This window comes from Ambystoma mexicanum, chromosome 9, assembly GCF_040938575.1.
Source record: "Ambystoma mexicanum isolate Mex_15411 chromosome 9, UKY_AmexF1_1, whole genome shotgun sequence".
Lineage (NCBI taxonomy): Eukaryota > Metazoa > Chordata > Amphibia > Caudata > Ambystomatidae > Ambystoma > Ambystoma mexicanum.
This window is the reverse complement of record NC_090931.1, coordinates 598,768,814-598,791,912: the sequence shown is the minus strand read 5'-3', so window position 1 is coordinate 598,791,912 and position 23,099 is coordinate 598,768,814. Positions and strand designations below refer to the sequence as shown.

The window sequence follows — 23,099 nt, the reverse complement described above, 5'->3', positions numbered from 1 at the left end:
TGCTAATACTGTGCGATCCCGATTTTTGGGGGTTGGAGGGGGTTGTTGGTAGGTGTTATTTTTAGTCCTACTTTATGCCTGTGGATGGTGCCGTTTTTTTATTTTGAAAATCTGGTCACCCTAGCTCAAGGGGCCCATTGCAACGGAAACGCTAGAAAGGCACTGGCGTCGTCCCTGTCTGGGTTCGTGTCCGGGGTACAGACACGAAAGGGAATTGCAACAAAGTGGGGAGAGAAATTGGCAAACCAAATCTTAATACGTGCCTTGGGTCTAGCCTGTGACCCTCCGTCCCAGCCTCGGGCCCTGTTGCTCTTCCTGTGTGTTAAATCCTTCCAAGAACAACATTGATAGTTGTCCTGTGACGCTGAAGCAGGAACGCCCCTTGTGGCATAGCTTGGTTCCACGTGCCGATGAAGACGTGTGGCCGGGCATGTATCATTGTGGGACTCGCCTCATAAAGCGATTAAGGGAAGCTCGTATCTCGCTGCAAGCATGCGCGCGCGCATGTGTGATGCACGTTAATTAGGCAACGCTCTGCTCATTAACGCGTGGCTCTTCACAGGATGGTGGCGAATGCAGAGCGCAGTGATGCTGGTGGAGGAAGAAAGGAATACAAGAATAGGAGGCTGGCGAGCATAGAGGCCCCTGAAGGCCGAAGGCGGAGGAAGAAGGGAAGGGCTGGAACTGGCGAAGTGGTCGCGCAAAGACACAGGGAGATGGAAATGAAATGAGGAATGATAGAGACCAGCGAAAGAGCATAAAATGGATGCCAGAAGGACAATGATGGCTGACGGAGACCCGAGATTGGCCATCTGGGATGTCTGCCTTCTAGACAATATCACCTCTGAGTGGTAGAGTGGCCAACTGTCCCATATTTTGCAGGATCGTCCCGCCGTATTTGGGGACTCTGTCACTCAGCAGAGTGGCTGTGCGGGACGCAGGTTGTCGCGACTTACTTTGTTCCCTGGAGTGTGACTCTCGGGAGACAGCAAGCCGGGACAACCTGCCTCCAGCACAGCCACTCTGCAAACTGCAGTGGCCGCCACACACCACGGCGCTGCCGCCTGCTGCTGCCTGCAGTTTTCTTTCTCTGGGCGGCTCCGCGGCCTGGCTCCTTTTTTTGAGCCTGCAGGGCGAGCTGCTGCCGCTCTTGACACCTGTCTTCATTCCAATGCTAAAGCTTTGTTCCTGGGGTCATGACCATCGCCTCCCATGGACAAACCATTTGCAATGTAATACAGCCAGGTGTTAAGAGCCCATAACACATTGTATAAATTACAAATGGGGTGGGGCAAACGTGAAAGACGCTGTGATGTCAACACAGCCTTGTGGCCCTGCAAGCCTAGCAAAGGTGATGGCTTTACGTGTAGGTAGCAAATAGTGCGCCTTACGTGACATCTTGCCCTGTCCAATTATTAAGTGGCTGAATGTTGTCAACCCAAAGAAGCACAGATGCATAACTATAGTCTGTGTGATTGTCAGTAAAACGTCAGTGGCCAAAATTAGGTGGATTGTTTCATTTTGGCTCATTGGGTTTCACGGTAAGTACTTCTTTCATGACTGAAAGGGCGCAAGCTCGGACTGACCCATAAGTAAATGCCCATTTTGAGTTCAGTCGTGGCCAGTTTGAGGCCTCAGCTAGTGATATCGTACCATGCACAAAACGCTTCACATCAACCACGTGCATGACAGCGACCCAGAAGATGGCCTCCCTTTCAGGGTATTGTGCAAACTAAAATGTGGGGGCCCCGAGGAAATACACCAGAAAGGGACTGCAGTGAGGTACTGTAGAAGATCAAGAAGTTGGTGACGTATTCATGTAAGTTTCATATGTCACAGACAACACCCTGTAAATATTAGCAACACTAATGAATAACGAAAGTACAAATGTGAAAATCAGAAACAGATGTTTAAATAATGTGATGTTCTCCAATATTTATAATGTGCCCATCACCACTGAAATTACAGTTCAAACAAGTACTTCCTTGAATCAACGATGGTCAGGAGATAACAGATGCCTACGTCTGATCCCACACAGAAGATAATTGTTATTAAATGCTTGTGTTAGAGTTTCAGGCCAGTTGTGATTTTGGAGCCAGAACTCTGAAAACCAAACATCCCCCACTGCCCCCTCATCCCTCCCCCACTCTCTCTTCCCGGCTGTCCTCTCCATCTTGGTTGGGAATGGTATGAGAGTTGGATCATAGAGTGACAAAGGGTCCTATTTCGAGGTTGCTTGCAGGCCCTGGGTAAGTGGGAGAGGGCTGGGCGTGGGCTCAGGAAAGCACTAGCCCATATCCCCCGGTTTACGGGCTCAGAAGGAACCCCTTCCACAGCCAGAAAGAATATAAGAGTAAGAACTTATCAGATGTCACCCGTGGCACCGCTATTGACTGTCGCATACCTAGTGCATATACCAATTGGGTGTGTGGGAGTCCTCAACATGTGGACTAGCTCTCCGACAACTATTGAGGACCAGTTCTGGGCGACCAAATGGCCTTATTTACAATGGTCCAGCCTTGTCTTCCCATTTCGCCCGGCTCCTTTGTCTGAGTAGATACAAGTGCAGACCAGGCATCATTGGTAGTAATGGTGGGGGAGCCATTTAATTCATGTATAAGAGGCTTGACAGGGGGACCTGGCTTGACCCAAAGAGCCAAACACAAGCAGAGCCAGCAAAAGACCCATGACATGGGGGCATGGCTACGCACGCCTCAAGATGGCGGCTTAATCAGGAGGGCCATAAATCATATTTTTTTCCTACAAATTTGCCTCACTTACCTACTACCTTTGCTTCTGGAGAACGCTGCAAGGTTCTTCCTTCCAGCCTGATACCCTACCCAAACTGACGGGAGGCCTGACGGCAGCGGCATCAGGTTGGAGGAGCGCCGCGCTTCTTGTCAATCATGTCGGGTTGCATTGGAAGTTTGATGCGGCCTGTATTTCCATCTAGGTACGGATTTTAACCAAAACATAGGCAGCTGCATACAAAGTTTGAATTTCTACAGAATGCTGACATCTTTCATCATGTTAGAAGCTTATTCTTGAAGAATTGAATTTATACGAAATGACCGCGTACATCGATAACTGCTTCTTTACTATAAACTCAGAAATTAAGGTACCAAAAACCTATTGTGCTTTACTTAAAGAAATTATTTCCTCAAAACTGGCATTAAGTGAAGTAACATTAATGAAGCAACTTTCAGCATCTGTTTTAAGTCTGGCTTCAATTATATAGTTAGCTTTCTCACAAAAGTTACTTGAACAGATACATTATTTGAGACCTATGCCAGTAAGCTCATATAAAAGAGGCAACAATCTATTTCTTTGGGCGAATTGTACATATTGCGACTCTTTGGAACATTTTTATCTCCTCTTTAAAGCTGTACTAACGGCTGTCTCCTACAAATAACTCATATCTTAAGGAGACGTATGAAGTATAAGCAGTACTTTTAATATCTAGATAGAACTTCAGATGAAAGGTTTTTGATGCTCTTGGTGCACTATTAAATTCTTGTGGGGCCCTAATCAACCTTCCAAGATGTCCTAAAAAAAGAAGTCAAAGCGCTCTGTTAATAAAGAAACATTAGCAGCCACCTTAAAAAGGCCAACACGTTATTCCCCCCCTCCCAATCAAACAATTTAGGAATCAAACATGGAGACTATTCTAATGGAAATAAGAGTACTCAAGCCCTTTATGGAAACCACTAGCACCAAGCTCCAACAATTAGACGAAAGATGGGTAAGCTTTGAGAACAGAGTCCAAGAAGTTCAGAAGAGGGTTAGTGTGGCTGAAGACGTTGCCACAAGAGTTTCTCGCATGGAACAATCCATACTTACCCTTCAGAATCAAAATGAAGACTTGTAAAATAGAAATTGCAGAAATAATCTGTGCATCTTTGGCTTTCCAGAAGGAGTGGAAGGGGACGATGTGGCTCTTTTTCTTAAGAAAACCCTTCCAAATATTTTGCATCTACAGCGGCCTATTGTCCTTAATATTCAAAGGGCACATAGGATTTGATCTAAAAGGGCAGAGTCATAGAAGAAAACTGCACCAAGAACAATCATTTTCTTGCTCCTTGAATACACTCAACTCCAATCGATTCTGCAGAAAGCTAAAGGGATGGAGCGTCTAATATGGAATGGCCACAGGATCTTTATCTCACAAGATGTGTCCAAAATTACAGCTCAACGGAGGAACGACCTACTCTCATACCATCCTGCGCTCAAGCAATTAAATGCTAGATACGGTTTTAGCCACCCTTGCATTTTCAAGGTCACCATTAATGGTAAGACATCTTCATTCGAGGACCCAGACGATTTAAAGAACTACATAAGAATGCAAAAGATGGAAGGGATGGATACAGGCACCGCCAGTCACACTTGATTTTTCTACCTTCCAAACCGGCTTCTGCCTCATGATTCACGTCAAAAGGAATTTCCTTGAATAATCACCCATCTGGAACTGTCAAGCCTAAGTTCTTTCCGTAGCTGACTTTTTCTCTGGTTTTTGCTCGTTGTTTCACCCTGTATGGGATGCGCTTACACCCCCTTATGACACTTGGCATTGTGACTGATTTTTGGGCTTTTTATTTTTGCTCTATTTCATTTCCTCATTTGCATTGGGCAGGAATATCTCAATAACCATCAAGCTATACTTTCCTACTTGATAACACCCTACTATCAGATGTTGAAATGTTTTTTTATTTTTTATTTTCTTATCATTTTTTATACCACTTTTTGTCATTTTATAACAACTCTCCGAACCATATCTTTGCTCTGGAATTTGTAAGTCTCTGGATAAGCGGAAAACACTTTGACTATGGACATGTTTTAAATGTTTATCTTTTATTAATATTACTATTATTTCTCTTTACTAGATTACGGCCTTGAGATGAATGAAATGGAATGTTAAAGGACTTAATATCCTAAGAGGCAAAGGGTACTTGCTCATATGTTATGTTACTTGGCATTTATATAGCGCCGTATGTATCATTGGTATGATCTCAAAGTGCTGGTAGGTTGAACGCCCTCGGGAACCGCAGTTTAGTCAGTAGAGAGAGAGAGTGTTGTATGGTGCGTGTGTGCACCGGATATGTGTGCAGCTGGTGTGGTTGTTGCATAATAGCTGCTTCTTAGCGATAGGTGTGGTGCTGAGGAAATCAGTTGGATGTGTTCAGTCTGGAGGGTGGACACACAAACTGAAATCTGGCTGCGTTAGGCCTGAGGAGACGCTTAAGCTAGCCGGACTGTGCTCCGCTAGTTGTGTTTTATTAGGATGATGTGGAGTTTGTGGGGTCATGTTAATATGAGAACAGCTAGACCGAACGTGTCATAGTACAGCTGTGTTCTAGTTGAATGATGGTGTATAGGGGAGAATAAGCACACTAGTGTGATATGGTGGGTATCAGTAGGCGCCTGCAAACAAGCATGAGAGCAGGACAGGGGGCGTACATTAGGCACAGTTTCTAAGTTCAGCAATAAGTGTGAGACACCCAGACCTGATATCAATCAGAAGTCTATCTAAGTGTGGTGTATGCTATCATTCACAATTCCAACTAAGTGAGTGATATGCTACAATCATAACTCTATCTAGATGAGGCACATGCTATCATTTACATTTCCATCTAAGAGTGGCACATGCTATCATTTACGATTGAAACTAAATGAGGGAAATGCTATCAATCATAATTTTATCTAGATGAGGCACATTCTATCATTCACAGTTCCTTTCAGATGTGACACATGCTATGATCTACAATTCTATATAAGTGCGGGATATGTTATCCTTTTCCATTGAATCAAGGTGTGGCACGTGCTATCATTCAAACTTCGATCTTAGTGTTGCACATACTATCTATCATTCATAGTTCGATCTAAGTGTGGGACATGCTCGCATTCACAGTTTGATCTAAGTGTGGCACATGCTATCATTTACAAATCAGTCTAAGTGTGGGACATGATATTATTCACAATTCCATCTAAGTGTGGTAGATATTATCATTTGCAATTCCATCCAAGTGTGGTACATACATGCATATCGACAGATTCAAACCAACTATTGCTTGCTTGCAGGAGACGCATCTATTATTACAAGAATCCATGAAATTGAAGAGGCTTTGGGTAGGCGAGGTATTGGCTAGTCGGGCAGATGGTAAACATAATGGAGTTGCTATCCCAATCAAGAAGGGTACTAAGTATCAGATCCTACATAAAGACACAGCAAATTGTGGTAGATGGGTTTTATCTAAATTATCAACTCAAGTTTTTTTCAATTTTAAATATTTATTGGCCCATTAACCCTGATCCCAAGTTTTGGATCGAAATGAAACAGATGATCCTGCAAGCTGATCGTCTGAATCTGTTAATTTGTAGACTTTAACAATATTATTGACCCCTTTTTACATATAAAATCCATTGTCAATTCAAAAGCAATAAATCACATACTGAATTCACAAAATGTTTAGCGGAAATTGGCATTGTTGACTCATGGAGGTTTGATCATCAAACTGAGCTAGATTTTACCTTTCACTCGTTTCCACATAACTCGTTATCACGTCTTGATTATATTTGTGTTACCAAATCCTTGGTATGTGCAATAATTGACTACACTATTGAATGCTCACTAATATCGGATCACTCTCCTGTAAATACTAATATTGAACTAGGATGTGTTAACAATCACATAAGTCGATACAGATTCAACAACTCACTTCTTCAGGGTAGCAACTTCCAGAAATTCTTTCTCGAATTTCACCACTTTTTTTTCTTCAGATTAATAAAGATGAATGCACCTCTACTGCCAACAATTGGGATGCCTATAAAGCAGCCCTATGGGGACATATAATTTCATACATGGCCAAAAGAAAGAGAGAGGCCAGGATCGACTTAGACATTTTATATAGCGAATTTACGAGCTCTGGAGAGAGGGCATAATGCTGCAGCAAATGATGCCTTGTTTAAACAAATTCTAACTCCCTGTTTCTCTGTTAACAAAAAATACACAGAACAGGTGTGTGGTGTGCTTTTGAAATTGAAATCCAAAATATGTCGGCCATTCAATGAAGATAACAAAGGGGGTCCTGGGAGACTCTCTGCCAGACATGAGTCCTGGTTACAAGAGTCTTACCCAGAGTCTTTAGCTCACTATCTTTCACAGAGAAGAAATATCCCAAACATATCAGTCTTTGTCCTGCCCTGGGGCAGTCCAGCACCAAAATGCTAGGCAATTCTCCTCTGAACAAGAGTACCACCCTGCTGATGAGGTCCAACCAGACCGAAACACGTGTCTGAAGTTTCTGTTGGTACTCTTATTCAGAGGAGAATTACCTAGCATTTCTGCTAAAGTTAATAAATGTCATGCTGTAGTTGTTCCTAACTATTATGCTACAAAATGTATTTTATGAGCCTAAGCTATGTTTCATAATTAAAAGCTCACACAAACCCAGACTGTAATTGTGTGTCCTGACACTAAATGCAATACAAATCTTTAAACTCGAAAAGACCCATTACACATGGATTCCTGCCCTCCGACTCCCCCCTCCACAATGCAAAACCCAGACCCGTTGTCCTTCTTACCGATCCCCAGATGACAAAACCCATACTAGGTGTCCTGCCTCTCCACCCACAAAATACAAAACTCATAGATGCTGTCATATCTCCACATTCCCACATCACAAAACCCAGACTCTGCATCCAGCCTCCCCACCCCTACAACACAAAACCAGTTCTTGGTATCCAGCATCTGAATACCCATAACACAAAACTCAGACCAGACAGCCATCCTCTCCACCCCCAAAACCTTTAGCTGGTGTTCTGTCTCCCTGGGCTGCCAAAGCACTAACATGTGCCTCACAATCTTCAAATAGTGATCTGTGTAGCTTTCCATGAAGAATTGAAAGAGAAGATTTCGAGAGAAAACCTGTCGCAATCAACATTATTTGGTGGCGTGTGCATAATATGTGCATGTCAGTCGCTGAGAGCAAGTGCAGCAACTTCATGCACCCACATTATCAAGAGGGTGATCGCAGCATTTTAAAAAATGTGCTTTATGTGCTTTGTCAGTACTTGACAAATGTGTGTTCTACTTGCAGGTAAGTGTGATTCATAGTGGTATTCAGCTATCTGCATGGCTCCCTTACTTAGTTTGTGCAGCTGCTGTGCATTTACTGGTGTTATCAAACAGGGCAAAAGGCAAACAAAATTCAACTAAAAACGATGTAGTGTGGCAGCAAAATTCTTCGGTCTGTGGTAGGTTAGAATCAGGAGACAGACAAGCAGGCATGATTTTCAAAAGGTTTATTTCCTCTTTCGATTCAAGAAGATCCAATCGGTCCATAACTCTGTGATACTAATCACTATTCAATACAACCAAAGGTAAAATGGATTGCTGGTTAACACGTCAAGATGGTCAAACATAAATTAGGCCCTCTGTCCAGAAAGCCTGTTGTAACCTACTTTCTCTCCCTAGTCCTCCAAAGAAAACACAGAAACATCCAAAGCATACCTTTGTTCTTTCCCATGCGAAAGGAATGGCTGCGGTCTTCCGTCACCCCACCCTTGTGTCTCTTTACCATAGGCCCTGGCCTATGTTCACACTCCAAAACATATACTTTGTGTACAGCTGGAGTGACGTCCTGGGGTTCCAGCCGGGTCTCTCTAGTTCTCCTTGACACCTGTGTCTCACAGGCTTTCTCTCTTCAGGGAGACTTCCGTATGCCCCTCTTCCTGCAGTCTGGGGTTATTTCAGTCTATTCCTCTCTGAGGTTCACTCTTGCTCCTTTCCCACTCTGGGCTCCTGGGTTCTTGTGCCCACACCAGGCTTGTCTTTGTCTCCGTCCCCTTTGAGGCGCTTCTTGCTGTTTTTCTTCCCAATCCAGGGCTTTTTGACCTTTCTGCTCACTGGTTTCTCCCCCCACGCTAGGGTTTCTCTGTTCTGTACCCCATTTTATGGCAGAACAAAGAACGGCAGGGAGAAGGGAGCTGAAACGCTAAATGCGCACTTAAATCAGCTGTTCAGCTTCGTCGGCAAGGTGCTAATGTAGTGGAGGTGAGTGCTGCTGGATACAGCAAGGCGGGGGGGATGGAGGGGGAGTGGACAGCCAGATAGCCCCAGCAAAGGCACTCTGTGATGTGTACACTGCAAAGTGCACTTTAACATACTGACCTAAAGGAGCATTTGCTTCATAGTAAGACTGCCAAAATGGGGCTAGAGGCTCTGGTGCCCCTTTGGGCTGGCGGCCCAATTTAACTGAAAAGTAGGATAGCACTGTGGCCCTTCAACCAAGCCCCCCCCCCCCCCCCTCAGCCCTCGCCCTTGAGAGCGCTGAGAGTATAGAAAGAGTGTCTGTGTTTGGGCCTGTTCTGCGGACATGAAAGGGAATTTAAAAAAAAGTAGAAAGGAAAATTGACAAACCGAATCTCGTACGTTCCTTGGGTCTGGCCTGTGACCCTCCGTCCCTGCCTCAGGCCCAGTTAGTCTTCCTGTGTGTTCAGTGCTTCGAAGTACAGCAGTGATGGCTGTCCGGTGACGCAGCTGAAGGCGGAACGCCTTGGGCCGCTCCTCGTGGCGTAGCTTGGTGCCATGTGCCGATGAAGACGTGTGGCCGGGCATGAAACATTGTGACTCCCCTGATGAGGCGATTTAGGGAAAAAGGTGAGAAAAAGAATAAGAGGGTGCAACAAGGGGGGCTCCTGGCTACTGTGAAGTCTAATGTTCCTATTAAAATGACTGCATTTGTTCACGTTTGTGATGTTAGCAGTAAGTGTGACTTGGATGACTCCTGTGTTTAATGAACAATGACTACTAGAAAACGAGTATTACCCTGTGTGTACATTTATATATATATATATATTTATTTAATGTGATACAGTTTACTTAATAAACTTTACACATAAAGATAAACAACACTTACACATGAAATAATGCTTAAGAACAGATAACATAACATCACAAAACATATAAAAATAATCAAATATCACATCATACACAAGCTAAAATAGAAATAGAATTACAATAAAAGTTAGAAAATAATACCCACAATAATATACCACCTTAACTGCATACAAGGGCAAACAGAGATATGAGGGAATTAGACCATTTCTCAGAGAAACAGTACCTTATGGTACTCAAATCTCGACAGTCTACATCCCCCAGGGCATAGGCAATATCTATAGTTGGATGTTGACACTGGATTCAGATATTGATGCCCAATATTTCTTCTATCCTAAGCCAGATATTATACAAAGCAATCATAACTCGCATTCTCTCGGAATTCATGCAATGATGCCAAAATAATGGGGCACTGATTGATGCCAGGTCATGGGTGTGCTTCCCAATATAGTGATGGATTACAGCGATCATACTACTACATTCTGTCAATACATGTCTAGCTGACTCTTAATACATTGCTTGCTTTGCACAACCAACAGATACGTCGTTCCATTGGTATCTGCTCTCTTCTGCCCGTAACCAACAAGGTCAGAAGCTGGTCCAACCTTAATAGGAGAATGAAACGTCAAAGTCTTTTAGAGGGGCAGAGGTTGAGATACGCTTGTCATTTCATAAATGAGTATAGCCTATATTGCACAAATTAGTAACTTTTCAGCGTTCTGAGGTGGGCAAGGTTCTCCAACTAATCTCACATTTCAACCCGCTTATCAAGAGCATTCTTAACCCGCTTAGAGTACACCCTTCTCGCCAAGTCCAGCCAATATCCGCAAGATGTATGTGTGTACATTTAGAGCCTATAAACTGAGGAGAATGGCCAGGCTACTATGCAGGTCTATACCAAAAGGACAAGTATACTGGTCCTTGGCACTTAAGGGGTTAATACATGGTGGAAACAGACACATCCCTCAATTTCTTAGTCTTCAGTGATTTAAATGGAGTTTGCCTGTGCTGCTGCAGTCTCCCTTGAATCTCCGGACTCGTTGGTTTAAGGTCCCTCGGGTCAGTGGAGGGATGCTGGAGTCGACCTTGAATCTACAGACTCATTGGCTGAAGTTCCCTTGGGAGGCGTGGGGGCGAAGTTGGCCCGGGTCCTGAGTTGAAGGCCCGAGCGAAGGAAGGGCTTTTAAGCAAGGCCCTGGGACATTAACACCCATTGCAGCCCTTGGAACGGGTGCTTAACGCTATTAGCACCTGTCCGAAGGGCTGAGATGGGGCTAGCTGGGAAGTATTTTTTTTCGGTGAATGGGTCACCTGACGGTGTCTTGCTCACAGAAAGGAAATACTATACAAAGATGGCTACCATGAAATAAGAAGGTGAGGCTCCGTGTGGAGCCTCTCTTCCCTTTCTATGGTGGCCAAACGGAGCGGGAGCAGAAGCTGCAGAGGCTTTGTGGTGGCACAGCCGCAGCAATCCGTTAAGTGGGTATTGGGGGACAAAATGTCTGTGTGGTCGGTGGGGGAAGATGGGTCGGGAACCACCCATCAGTCGACTTGGAATGCTGGCTTAGATTAGCTGTTTCAACACGTGTTTCCGTTCCACCCGATTGGCTGGCTCCACTTCCAAGGGTGCCAACAGAGTTTAGTTTGTCTGTGCTGCTGGAGTCTCCATTGAATCTACAGACCCTTATGCAGGTAAGGTAGAGGGGAAGCAGCTTTGTGTAAGAAGTGAGGCTGTTACACACTTACTCTTAGACGCAATTTAAGTGAGGAAAAGGGGAATTCTATGCTGAAAGTAAACAGTAAAATTAAAGACCTTTTAAACGAAGAAAGCTATTCTACCGATTTGTATTTATTTGCTAAAAAACTGTCCAAATTTAATAATTTTCATTCATGATTTATTATTGATTTTGTAGCATGGCAGAAACTACTCGTCTCCTCTCTGCTAAACTCTGCACCTCTTCATTTGCACTTTCCTTTTTGTTTGTTATCCATGAAGTTATACTTTCAAAACCAAGCGAAAATATCATTCTTCCAATCCTACCGTGTTCCTTTTTATTTTCCCTGGTTTGATTTTCATTTTTATAAACCATTGGATTATGTTTGCGTTGTATATTTGTAACTCTTCTTTTCAGCCTTCCTTAGGTTTTCAGTTATTTTTAATGTGTACCACTGACGCGGCCTGTCACTGAGCCAGTCACTGGCCAGCACCGCCCCCACCCGCACTTCAGAGAGCCACGCTGCTCATTCACAGACGCCTTACTCTAGAGCATCTAATCTCCGGTTTCCAATTAATATCTTTTATCAGAAAATTACCCCGAAAGCCTTCCTGAGCACGCTGCCAACTCCTCGAGTGCGTGCTGTAAAGGAAGCACATTAAGCTTATCTGCGAGACGTCTTGTTGGCTCTGAGGTCGCTTTCGAAAGCCTTTGTTGCCAGCCCTGAAGGGCTATCCGAATGAGTTCCTTGAGGGATGGGAGCCGCCTCTTTGTTGATCTGCTCTCCGGAGGCCCACAAATAGCCCTTTTATCCCGTGAGGCGCCGGCCAGCAAGTCTCTGCGGGTTTTGGTGAAATCTCATACTTGTATATTAGTATTCACTGTACTAAGAACCTAGATCACAGTTGTATTCGCTCATTTTAATGTAATCTTAAATCAATTGGTAGTGTATTTTGGATCATCTCTTTCGATGAAGATCGTGTAAGGCTTTAATTATAAACCAACTCACAATAAATGAGTAATTACACTCTCATACTGTTTGGCATTAGTGTACCGACTAGGCTGGAAGGGGGCGGGGGAGTCAGAAGGGTCGCATCTTGCACCCACATAGGTGCCACCAGTGGTGGAAATGGTAAAACACAAGGGCCGGGGTGGGGGAGGAGTTTGGGGGCGGCGGTGCCCAAGGGGGCGTGGTCTAGAGGGGCGGGGCCCGTAGTCGATATCCAGCAATGCTGGAATACGTGTAAAAAATAAAAATAAATAAAAAAACGCCTGTGAAGGCAGCATTGCCTTTTACCGCCGGCTTTGTAATTGGTGTGTAATGCACAATGCTCGCTACATGTACAACTGAAAGGAATCAGCTGTACATGTAGCGCGCATTGTGCATTACACACAAGTGCCAAAGCCGCGGTAAAAGGCAATGCTGCCGTCGCTTGCGCTTTTCTTTTTTTTAAATTACTATTCCAGCGCGGTTCATGGTCTTGGGCGGCTGACTCTGGCCGGTTCCCGATATCCGGCTCCATATCTGGTGCCAAATCTCGGATCCGCCGAGAGCCGGCCCAATGACCAGCACCGGGTGCCACAGTTGAGTGAATCGGGGCATTTTGGAGCAAGACATTGTGACCGGCTTCTGCCTTTGAGAGAGCAATGAGGAAGGCGCCTCTCTGCTCCTGCATCAGGCCTCCTTGGTGGCAAATCCTGATTTCACGGTATTAGCATAATTGACCTAAAAACATTTGCCCGAAATTTTCTGATCTTTTTTCTGTCGCATTTAATTAAATATATATATATGGGGTCGGTAAGGTTATAGATTAGGTTGAGGGGAAGTGGGGGTGGGTTGCGGGGGGCTTCCCCCTGCATTTTAGACCCAAGAAAAGGTCAAATACATTTGATAAAATGTGATTAGGTCAAATGTTTTAGGTCAAATAGACCCAAACCGATTTCACACATGCTTATTTTTGACCATGCACCACTAAGGGGCAGCCGTTTAATTAATGGCTGCAGAAGGCATGGCAAACAATGTAGGGATGTCCCTTTCCTCCCACATCTCAGTAAGTGTAATGCTTGACTGTTTGATGTGCAAATGGTGTTTGTTATGCATAAGATGATGCATGCCTTCATGTAACAATGACTACAAGCAGATGGGTTTATCGCAAATACTCTTCTGGGGTACGGTCAAATCTTGAAGGACAGTTTAAGGAGATCTCAGTTTTAAAATGTCAGGTGTGAATATACCATTCCTGGCTTTTAGGCTCATAAACCAACATGTTTGTATGCGTGTTTGTGTAAGGATGCACAGTTTGTGGGCACTGGAAGCAACTTGATGCAGAACCGAGGGCAGCACAGCCATGTATTGACACAGACTGCAGGATCGGATGTGGGCACTGGAAGCATTAACGGGGCAAGGTGGGCATATATCGCCGAGACCGGCCTCATGATTCATTTGGCCACTAGTGGGACGGAACTAATGACCTGATTTGGACAGAACCTGCTTGAAAGCGGGCAGCGCTGGCATACATTGTGGACTGGCCTTATGATTTTTCTTTTAGACTGACAGCATCAACATTTCTTGCAAAATGCCACCATGTACTGTTGTTGACCTGGCATCTTTTCGAGTGTTTCATGTGTTGCATTGCAGAACAGTGCAATTCTATGGATTTTTCCCCATTTCTTTCTAAAATTTGTGCTGCAAAATGCATGATTTCAACCCATTGTTGCAAACCAATTCAGAGGAGAAGAACCACCCCAAACCATACTGGATTGCTTCACGGGTGCTTGATTTGGCGAATTTAGGAACAGCTTTTCCACCCCTCCACTTTACGCATTCGCCAGCTGCACTTCTCTAGGGGTTAGAAGTATTGACTGACTGAGTGGGGCATGGAAGCCCAAGTAGATGGCCGCTTTGGTCTCACTCCCTTCATGGACCACATATTGTGAGAACCAGACTCTCTCCACCCCACCCCTAAAAAAGTACTTTTCCATACATTGCCTCCCCCACTTTCTACTCTGATTTACGGCTAGTGAGCCTCCTGGGCCCTGCATGCCACATTACTGCACGGCAAGTGCGCTCCAACAACTTGAAGAATGCTCCTGCTCTGGAAATCTTGCGGCTTTGCTTGAGTTGAGCTCAATGGAAAAGCCTATACTTAACGCAGACACATTGTGATGAGTAGTTCAGATCCTATGAGGTCCTAGCTTAAAGATCACCACACAGGAGTGTGATGATAGTTATTCCATATCATCACAGGGGCTAGCAAGGTGACATCGATGATGAATGCTGGGATCCAAAAAGATGGGCGTAACTAGCAAAAGCAGACGCAGTGTCACTGCTGTACGCGTCTCTAGCCTATGACCTTATGTATTGTGTACATTTCTGAAAGCGACACCTCTAGAAGTCTACAAGTAGCCATGTGAGGATGTTACGTCTGAAGTTGTAGTAGGATTGGTCTTTTCTGAGGTCAAGTGGGAGTGCGTTCCAGTACTGGGCTGCCTTAACCAGGAAGCTACTTCCACCTGATTTTTTTTTAGTCTAAATCTAGGTACTAGAAGGCAATAAGAGTTGGCAGTTCTAGTAGGACGAGTTGTTGTTCTTCGGACTATATGTACCCCAGTGAGGGTGAGGGAGGCCTCCCAGCCAATGCGGAGGCTTGGAGCCGGTGCTTTACCACACAGTAGAGCCCCTGCTCCGAGCAACCTCAGAGTTGGAGGCCGCCATTTTCCTGTGCCAGGTTCTGCGGGTAAGTGCGCTTCCATGCGCCCCAGTGCCCCATTCCCCACCCCCTTTTCCACCCAGCAAGGCACCCCTGACCACCTCCCTACTTACCTTCTGCATCCATGTCTGTTGGCTGTACCAGGAACAGTAGCCTTCCTGGCACAGCTCTAATGTCAGCAAGGCCGCCATGGAAAGAGAGAGGGGACTACATATAATCCTTCCCCCCGATCCATGGTGGCCATCTATTTATTTTTAGCAATTGTTTTTAAGTTGCGAAATGCAACTTATAAACTATTAGTATCCTGGCACAACTTGCCGGGATACTAACGGCAATAAGGTATGCGCTCGGGCCTGTAACTAGGCTGTAACTATGGACGCCGGGGCATTACCTGAAGCGGTAATGCCTCTCCAGCTCGGGCTTATTGCTCGATTATGTTTCACAATCAAAATGGCTGTGGTTTGTCTGCTTAAAGAACCCGGTACTCTGCACATCAAAGGCAAGACCGCACACAAAGTCTCTGTGATCAGTACTGTACGCTTGCTTTTATTTATTTATTTATTTATTTGTAATGCGCCGAAGCTCGCAAGCATCAGGGCGCGAAAAAAGACACAAGAACGAAGATTAACGACAGATTAAAAGACAGTAGAGAGAGGAGGAGCAGAAAGATGGCAACATGATGCGGTGTAGTAGTTGCCTAATTATTTGAAGAGAAAGGTCTTCAATTGCTTCCTAAAGAGTTGGATGTTGCTTTCCAGTCTATGGCTGCAAGGCAGTTTGTTCCAGTGGGAAGTCGCCAGGCTCGGAAAAGCTCGACCGAGACCAGTGGCTTTACCTGGAAGGCTCGGATTGATCAGTCCTTGTTTGGCGGATCTCAAACTACGGCTCGGCTCATACCAGCTGAATTTTTTCCTGAGGTATGCTGGCGCCGTGCCATAGAGACATCGGTGGGTTAGGGTCAGTGATTTAAACAGGATCCTTTCCTTCACTGCCAGCCAATGGAGATCATTTCTGTCCTTGGCGATGTGTTCACACTTGGATTTGTTAGTGATGGACCTGACAGCATTATTCTGGATAATCTGGCATTGTTTCAGGCAGATGTTGCTGGCGCCAAGCATTAACGCGTTCCCATAATACAAGCGAGACAGAATGGTAGCTTTCCCTATCGTGGCACTATTCTTGATGTTTAGAAATGGTCTGATCTGGCAGAGAAGCCTTTGGTAATATTGACAATTTCGCTTTAAATAAGCGGTTTGGGCTTCTGCACCTAGGGAAGATTGTAAATAAATACCTAAGGTTTTGACCTTATTTGATACCTTAATGGTGGAGTCTTTTATAGTGAAGGTGGAATAGTCCGAGCCAAGATTGTTTAAGGCTTTAGCGCTTCCAAAGGTCATAAGTTCTGTTTTGGAGCTATTAAGACACATCCAGTGTGTTATCATCCAGTTTTCAATGGTGTTGTAAATAACCGATAACTTCTCGTTGTCTAAGGAATGGTTTCCCTTCAACTCTAGAATGAGCTGTGTATCGTCAGCGAAATTGGTGAAAAAGATTCCAAGCTGAGATAGAAGTGTACAGAGGCAACGGATGTATAAGTTGAAGAGCAAGGGAGAGAAGCTGGCTTCCTGAGGGACGCCACAATCTACAGGTTTGGGTGAGGTGGAATGACCTGCCCAATTGATTTTTGAATTCCTGTCTTCTAGAAATGATGATACCCAATCTATTGCATCATGGGAGCAGTTTCCAGCTGCGCCTAGGGCCTCTTGGAGCTTTCCGTGATCTAACGAATAAAAAGCCGCCGAGAAGTCCAAGGGGATTAACAATCCTGTTTTACCTCTGTCCAGGATGCTCAGCATTTCTGTCTGCGAGTCCAACAGTGCTGACTCTGTGCTGTGGGCACTTCTAAAGCCTGATTGTTGGGGGTGTAGCAGGCTGTGTTGATCTACATAATCTTGCAGTTGTTTGGTCGCTATTTTGTCGAGTACCTTCGGGAGAAAGTTACAATTAGTAATGGGTCTGAGGTTGGTGGGGTCTTGTTGATCTAGTCCAGGTTTCTTGACTAGGGGAGTGACCGTGACTGTTTTAATTTCTGTCGGTATCTTCCGGTCCCTGAAGGAAGCATTTGTCATACAACCGAGAAAAGGGGAAAAGATTTCAACATTATCAAGAATCAGTTTTGGAGGTATGATGTTTTCGGCGCAGGTGGTGCAGTTTATGGAAGAAAGAGTGTCATTCATGTCTTCAATGGAAACTGGTGAGAATGTGAATTTGGGGATGTCTAGAGCAGGATACGTCACCTTGGGTTGCGCAGGTGGTGACGGATCCGATGTTTTGCAATTCATAATGGAGTCTCTGGCTTTTTTGATTTTATTCGAAAAGGCAAGTTGAACTGCTTCGCAGTCGCTCAAGGTTGGTTGAAAGGGTGAGGAGAGAGTGGGTAGTTTTTCGAAGGATTTTAGGATTTGGAACAATTTTCCAGTGGAGTTAGAAGCACTGGTAATTTGAGTATTATAGTATTATTTTTTTACTTCAACCAGTTTGGCTCTGTATGAGAGGTCACATTTTTTCCAGTTTTCTTTATTTTCCTCTGAAGGGGTTTTGTGCCATGTTCTTTCTAACTTCCTTTTAGCTATTTTGAAAGTGCTCAATTCAGGTGTGTACCAATGCTGGTGGTTAGGGTTGGGGCGAGCCTGTTTATTTTTAAGTGGCGCATGTTTGTCGAGAATCTCCTGGAAATGATTATTGAATTTGCGGATGATGTTTTCGCAATAATCATTATCTGCAGTATTGTTCATGACATGAGTAAGGCCTTCTTTGAGAATGTCATGTGTGATTTTCTTAAAGTTTCTGCTTAGAACTGGTTTAGGGGAATTGTCAAAATGATCAGCTTTGAAAGTGAGGGAGAATGTAGCTTCAACTTTGTAGTGATCTGTTCAAATGCATGGAATGGTATCGGTCACTGTCAATTGAACGTTATTTGTGATAATCCAGTCAAGTTGATTACCAGAGATGCAAGTGGAGCCCTTATTAGCGATGTGGTAATTAATGTTTGTTAGGCTGTTTTCTAGGGTTATAGCCTCTTTGTCGCAGGGGTTACCTCGCCATCTATTCAGATCGCCCAAGAGGATAGTCCCAGTATTAGTTCCCTTCAGATTATTCAGTATGTGACATAATTCGTCATTGACGTCTGAGGTCAATGAAGGGGGCCTGTATAGGACGATGAGGTTGATGCAATGGTTGTTGGAGGGCGTGAGTTTTAGATGAAGAACTTCGCAACCCGTGCAAAGGATTTTAGTAGTGAACAGCTTCAGAGTCTGTTTAGCTATTATAGCTACCCCCCTCCTTTACCTGATGTCCGGTTTTCATAGTAAATGTTATAATTGTGGGGGACAGCACTATCGATAACTGGGCCTATTGGTTCTTGCAACCAAGTTTCCGTGAGGAAGAGAATGTCCAAATTGTCTTGAGTAATGTAATCATGCACATCTTGTGAGTGTTTGTTGAGTGACCTGGTATTTAGGAGTGCAATTTTCAAGGTGGTATTTCCAGGGCAAGTAGGTATTAAGTGAGTGATAGCGGGGGTGGTAGGCCTCGAAATGGTCTGGGAATGTGTTTCATTTGGCAAGGTGTCTGTGCATAAGTCTTTGTCAGGAAAGGAGAGGCTCGGAGATTTCTCTCTGTTGTCGAGAAAACTTTTAACCAGTCTTTCGTTTTCAAGTTTGTTCGCATCAGTTAGCAACTGTAGGAATTTTTAAAAGCCCATTTCTTACCCATTTTGTTAACCCTGTATGGATATAATCGGGCAGAGTGTAGGGCCGATAGCCGATGCCCGCCGTGGACCGGCGTAGACCGGCACCGTCCCAGAAGCGCTAGCGCTGAAGGGCCTGACATTTCTATTTCTGCAGCTCAAAGGCTGCTGGGATATGTAGTTCGCAAGAGGCTGACTAGTAGTCAGGAATCCGTTTAATGTGGAAAGATCTGAGCAGTCAGCTGAAAGATATAATCTCTCAACTCACGCTCTCTTTCTAGTTTGCAGGCAACGGTAAGTAAGATGCGCAAGTTCAACACACACAGCAGCAAAAACAAACAAATACGAACGTTCAAGCGTTCGGGTAAGTAATGTTGTATGATGTGGCACGGCTTCGCAAAAAATGCAAGATGCTCGTAAATGCACACAATCAGGCAAGCAATGCACGTTTCTTACTTGGATGGTGGTATTTCCTAAATTCGAAATTCAAATTCAAAAGAATAAGTTCAAATGCAGTAGTCCTTAATCCTTAAGCAAATGACTCAAGTCTAGTTAGTTTCAGATCAAAGTTCCTAGTTTTCAAAAAATGCGTAACCTGTAAATTGTGTAAAGCGTCACGCACATGGAACGCTTTACTATCTTAAGTCAAAGCATATTTGTATCATTGTGCATGTATTTAGTGGCGTATTAGAGCACTTGGACCGGAAGTGCTGCACACAATGCGTCTCACAGGGGCAATGACCCCTTTGTAGGGGTATCGGGTAATATTATACCCATATATATGGTCACCGTAAAAAATAATATCGCCGGGAAAAGGTTGCGGCGATATTATATGGGTGACCATATATATGGGGACAGGGGCAAAAAAAAAATGTAAAAAAAAAAAAAGTTTGGGGGTTGCAGGGGTGTCCCCCGCATGTTCCATGCAATAATGTCGCCACAAAAAACGGCAATTTTTCGGCGATATTTTTGCATGGCAAGATTTTTGTGGCGACATTATTACATGGAACCTTTGTAGGTTGCTCTAAAGGGGTTCCGTGCAAGTTGATAGTTACACAGGCCACGAAAGGAAGAGGCGGGGGGTGTAAAAACTAAATGGGGACATTACAAGAAAAAGCATGAACCACTTTGCTGAACAGGCCTTGCCCTCCATGTCCTGTGTAAGCACTTCCTATTGCACAGGATGTGGACACCCACATCCTTGTGGCACCTTCTAGATTTGCCGGCGCCGCTGTTCAGCTGCCTTTTAAGCCAAGTTAAAGTGCTCTAAAACTCATTTTTAATAAATAAATCTACAGCTGGATACAATTTCTGCTGCCACCTCGCATTGATCGATGTTACAGGGGCCTGAAATTATTGAATGCTCGATTATGCGGTTGCTGTAAAAACATCTATGAAATGATCTCTCTCTCTCACTAGAGGTGCTAATGAAACTCCTTGAGAGACATGCTTGCCACCTAAAAATCATAGGTGTACATGGTGGTGGGGCAGACTACGATTTTCAACCCACTGAGGTCGAAGGAATGACTGACTAGCCATTGAGTTGGCTAATAAAAAGGTATTGGCATAATTGACCTAAAAACATTTGACCTAAAACATTTGATCGAATTGTTATTACCTTTTTTTTCGGTCAAATCTAATTAAATATATATAGAGGTGGGTAAGAGTATAGATTAGGTTGAGGGGAAGTGGGAAGGTGTTTGCGGGGGTTCTCCCCCCGCATTTTAGACCAAAAGAAAAGTTCATATAAATGAGATCAAACGTGATTAGGTCAAATGTTTTAGGTCACATAGACCCAAACCTACAAAAACACCTGCTATTTGCAGTATTTGGCATTGCCATTTTAGTTACATAGGTATACACAGAACTCGTTATTATCAGTACAAATTATCCTCGCACCAGGGGAAAGGCCATTTTGAAGGTTACCAGAGGGCCCTGCTGTATCCGAGAATCATGAGATCTGGTCAATAGGATGGCAATCCAGTATCCTGGTTCAAATGGAAGATGGATTGAATTTTAGGGTTAAAACTTTGTTTCAGTATGTAAGGTGATCTTACTTGGCTGTAAGCACAAATATGGTTTCTGGGTAACTGGTGGTTTTTAATCTCCAATCGTCTACCCAAAGTAATAACCATCAGGAAACAGATGTTCGCCGATAGCAACAATAATGGAACCTCTGCCGGAAGCTGACAGAATCCCAGATGGGGCACAGGAGAATGGGTAGACGGCCTTTTACAATCAGCCAGTCTGGACACCAGGTTGGCAATTGTGTCAGCATTATGATTACAATTATCGTGGAAAGCTTTAAGAGCCGTCAGCAGGGAAGAAACCGAAAGCCCCAATGCGAACCCATGCCTGAGATAGTCCAGAATAAAACCCATGGCCTCCCTCTGTATCTTCACGAGAACTCCCGTCAGTATGGGCATAAGGGAGGGTACCCATGAAGCAGAATGGCTGCCATAGACATGGAAGAGCACCTACCCCTAAGGTGGGGGTGGGGGATGGGGCGACGACGTTCTGGAGAAGAAAGACCGGAGCGCGGCTTTTGACTCTGATTAAAATGTCGTTTTCTGCTAGGCCTCATTTTTTAGTTAGTTGGGGGAACACCTAAGGATGTAGCTGCATGTGCCAGGGTATATGAGGCTGTGGGGCTTAAGCTCCACCAATACATAATTCTCTAGGGCTAGAGGGTCTGGGAATGCCAGCCTTGCAGACCCGGTGGTGGCAATCGCTATACTTTGCAGTCCATCTGCATCCCCGAACCGGTGGGAAACTGTGCTTTTGTGTATAATACTGAGGCTTTCCTCGCATTTCCTTTCTAAAGGTGGTTGCTCTTGTTGAGCCAGTGCAGTGCTGATCAAGAGCTCTGACACAATGTGACGGGCATGTCCAAGCAGAGCTTCAAAGGCTGGAGGCCATTTTGCGCCCAGTTTTTGTTTCTTTTAGTCCGTACAATTGGCATGTCTCATTATGTGACTGCAGCAGCCATAAGTGTAACACGTGGCGCTCATTTCTCTGACAAGACACAGCTCACTAGGACTGGCCCATTCGCATTTAAAAGCCGCTCTCTCTATGCCCACTCTAAAGTAAATGCCCGCCATGAAAAACCTCAGATTCAAATCTAGCAAAGCAGGCTAGTGTGTGCTGTCTGCTCGGCTGACATTTAAGCAAAGTGTTAACGATTGTGTAGAGATTGCGCATTCTGCTGACTCTTATAGGCCCGACTTTATAATGTGGAGAACAACAAATATCCAAGAAGACAAAAGGAAGCACACTAAAAGGAGCTAAGACTCACAATACGTGACTTAATAGCCCTGTTCCTGCATATTGGAGAAACTGAAATAGTGTGCTGGGGAGAGAAAGCTCTGCTGTGGATTGTCTGCATTACTAGAGTTGGTTATTTTTTGGAAGGCTAATGTAAAGGCCCGCTTTGCACCTTTTTTGTTCCCCTGGTGTACTCGTTGCCAAAGATGGTTTGGCAGATAGGACCAGTTCAAGTACTGGTCCTATCCCCCGAAGGCCTCCCGTCTGCAGCCGAGAATTGCCCTACACACGGCTGCAAGCCTCATTGCGGTTCTACGCAAATACGACCGGCCTTCATTGACCTTAACTGGCTCCCACTGGACGCACGAATCACATTCAAGTCTTGCTGCACCATCTAAAAGGAAGTCGCCCTCAAGTCACCCAGCTACCTCGCGGAGAATCTCTGCATCTCCGGTGGGCAGCGCATCACCAGAAGCCAGGATACGTGCAGGCCTGAAATCCACAGCTGCAAAAGGGAAGACGCGAAAACAAGCCTTTTCTGACTACGCCCCAAGACTATGGCACCTCCTCCCCGTCAGCATCAGACTAGTCCCCACACACCTACAATTCAGAAAAGAACTCAAGACCCACCTCTTCAAGGAGTCTCTTCTCCTCAAAACCTAGTCCATCGCGTCGCCCCCTGAATCGCCAGACGCCATACACCCCTCTCTTCCCTGCCACCCTGTACAGCTGTGCCCCTCTGTATCCTACCCCTGCTGTATATCTGTTCT

The 23,099-nt window shown here is 44.7% G+C and overlaps 1 protein-coding gene and 1 long non-coding RNA gene across 5 annotated transcripts in view; one reads left to right on the top strand and one right to left on the bottom strand.

The window, feature by feature from the left end:
• LOC138488338 (uncharacterized) overlaps window positions 1-23,099 on the bottom strand; it is a 554,435-nt gene that overhangs the window by 262,036 nt on the left and 269,300 nt on the right. Inside the window, exon 5 of one of the 3 annotated variants that reach the window (XR_011274643.1) lies at window positions 9,357-9,630. The exons of the other annotated variants lie outside the window; for them this stretch is intronic. This is a non-coding gene — a long non-coding RNA (uncharacterized lncRNA). Of the gene's footprint in view, window positions 1-9,356; window positions 9,631-23,099 lie in introns of those variants that run through there. 3 annotated transcript variants of the gene reach the window in all.
• SPECC1 (sperm antigen with calponin homology and coiled-coil domains 1) overlaps window positions 1-23,099 on the top strand; it is a 1,474,528-nt gene that overhangs the window by 1,183,516 nt on the left and 267,913 nt on the right. The window lies entirely within an intron of this gene.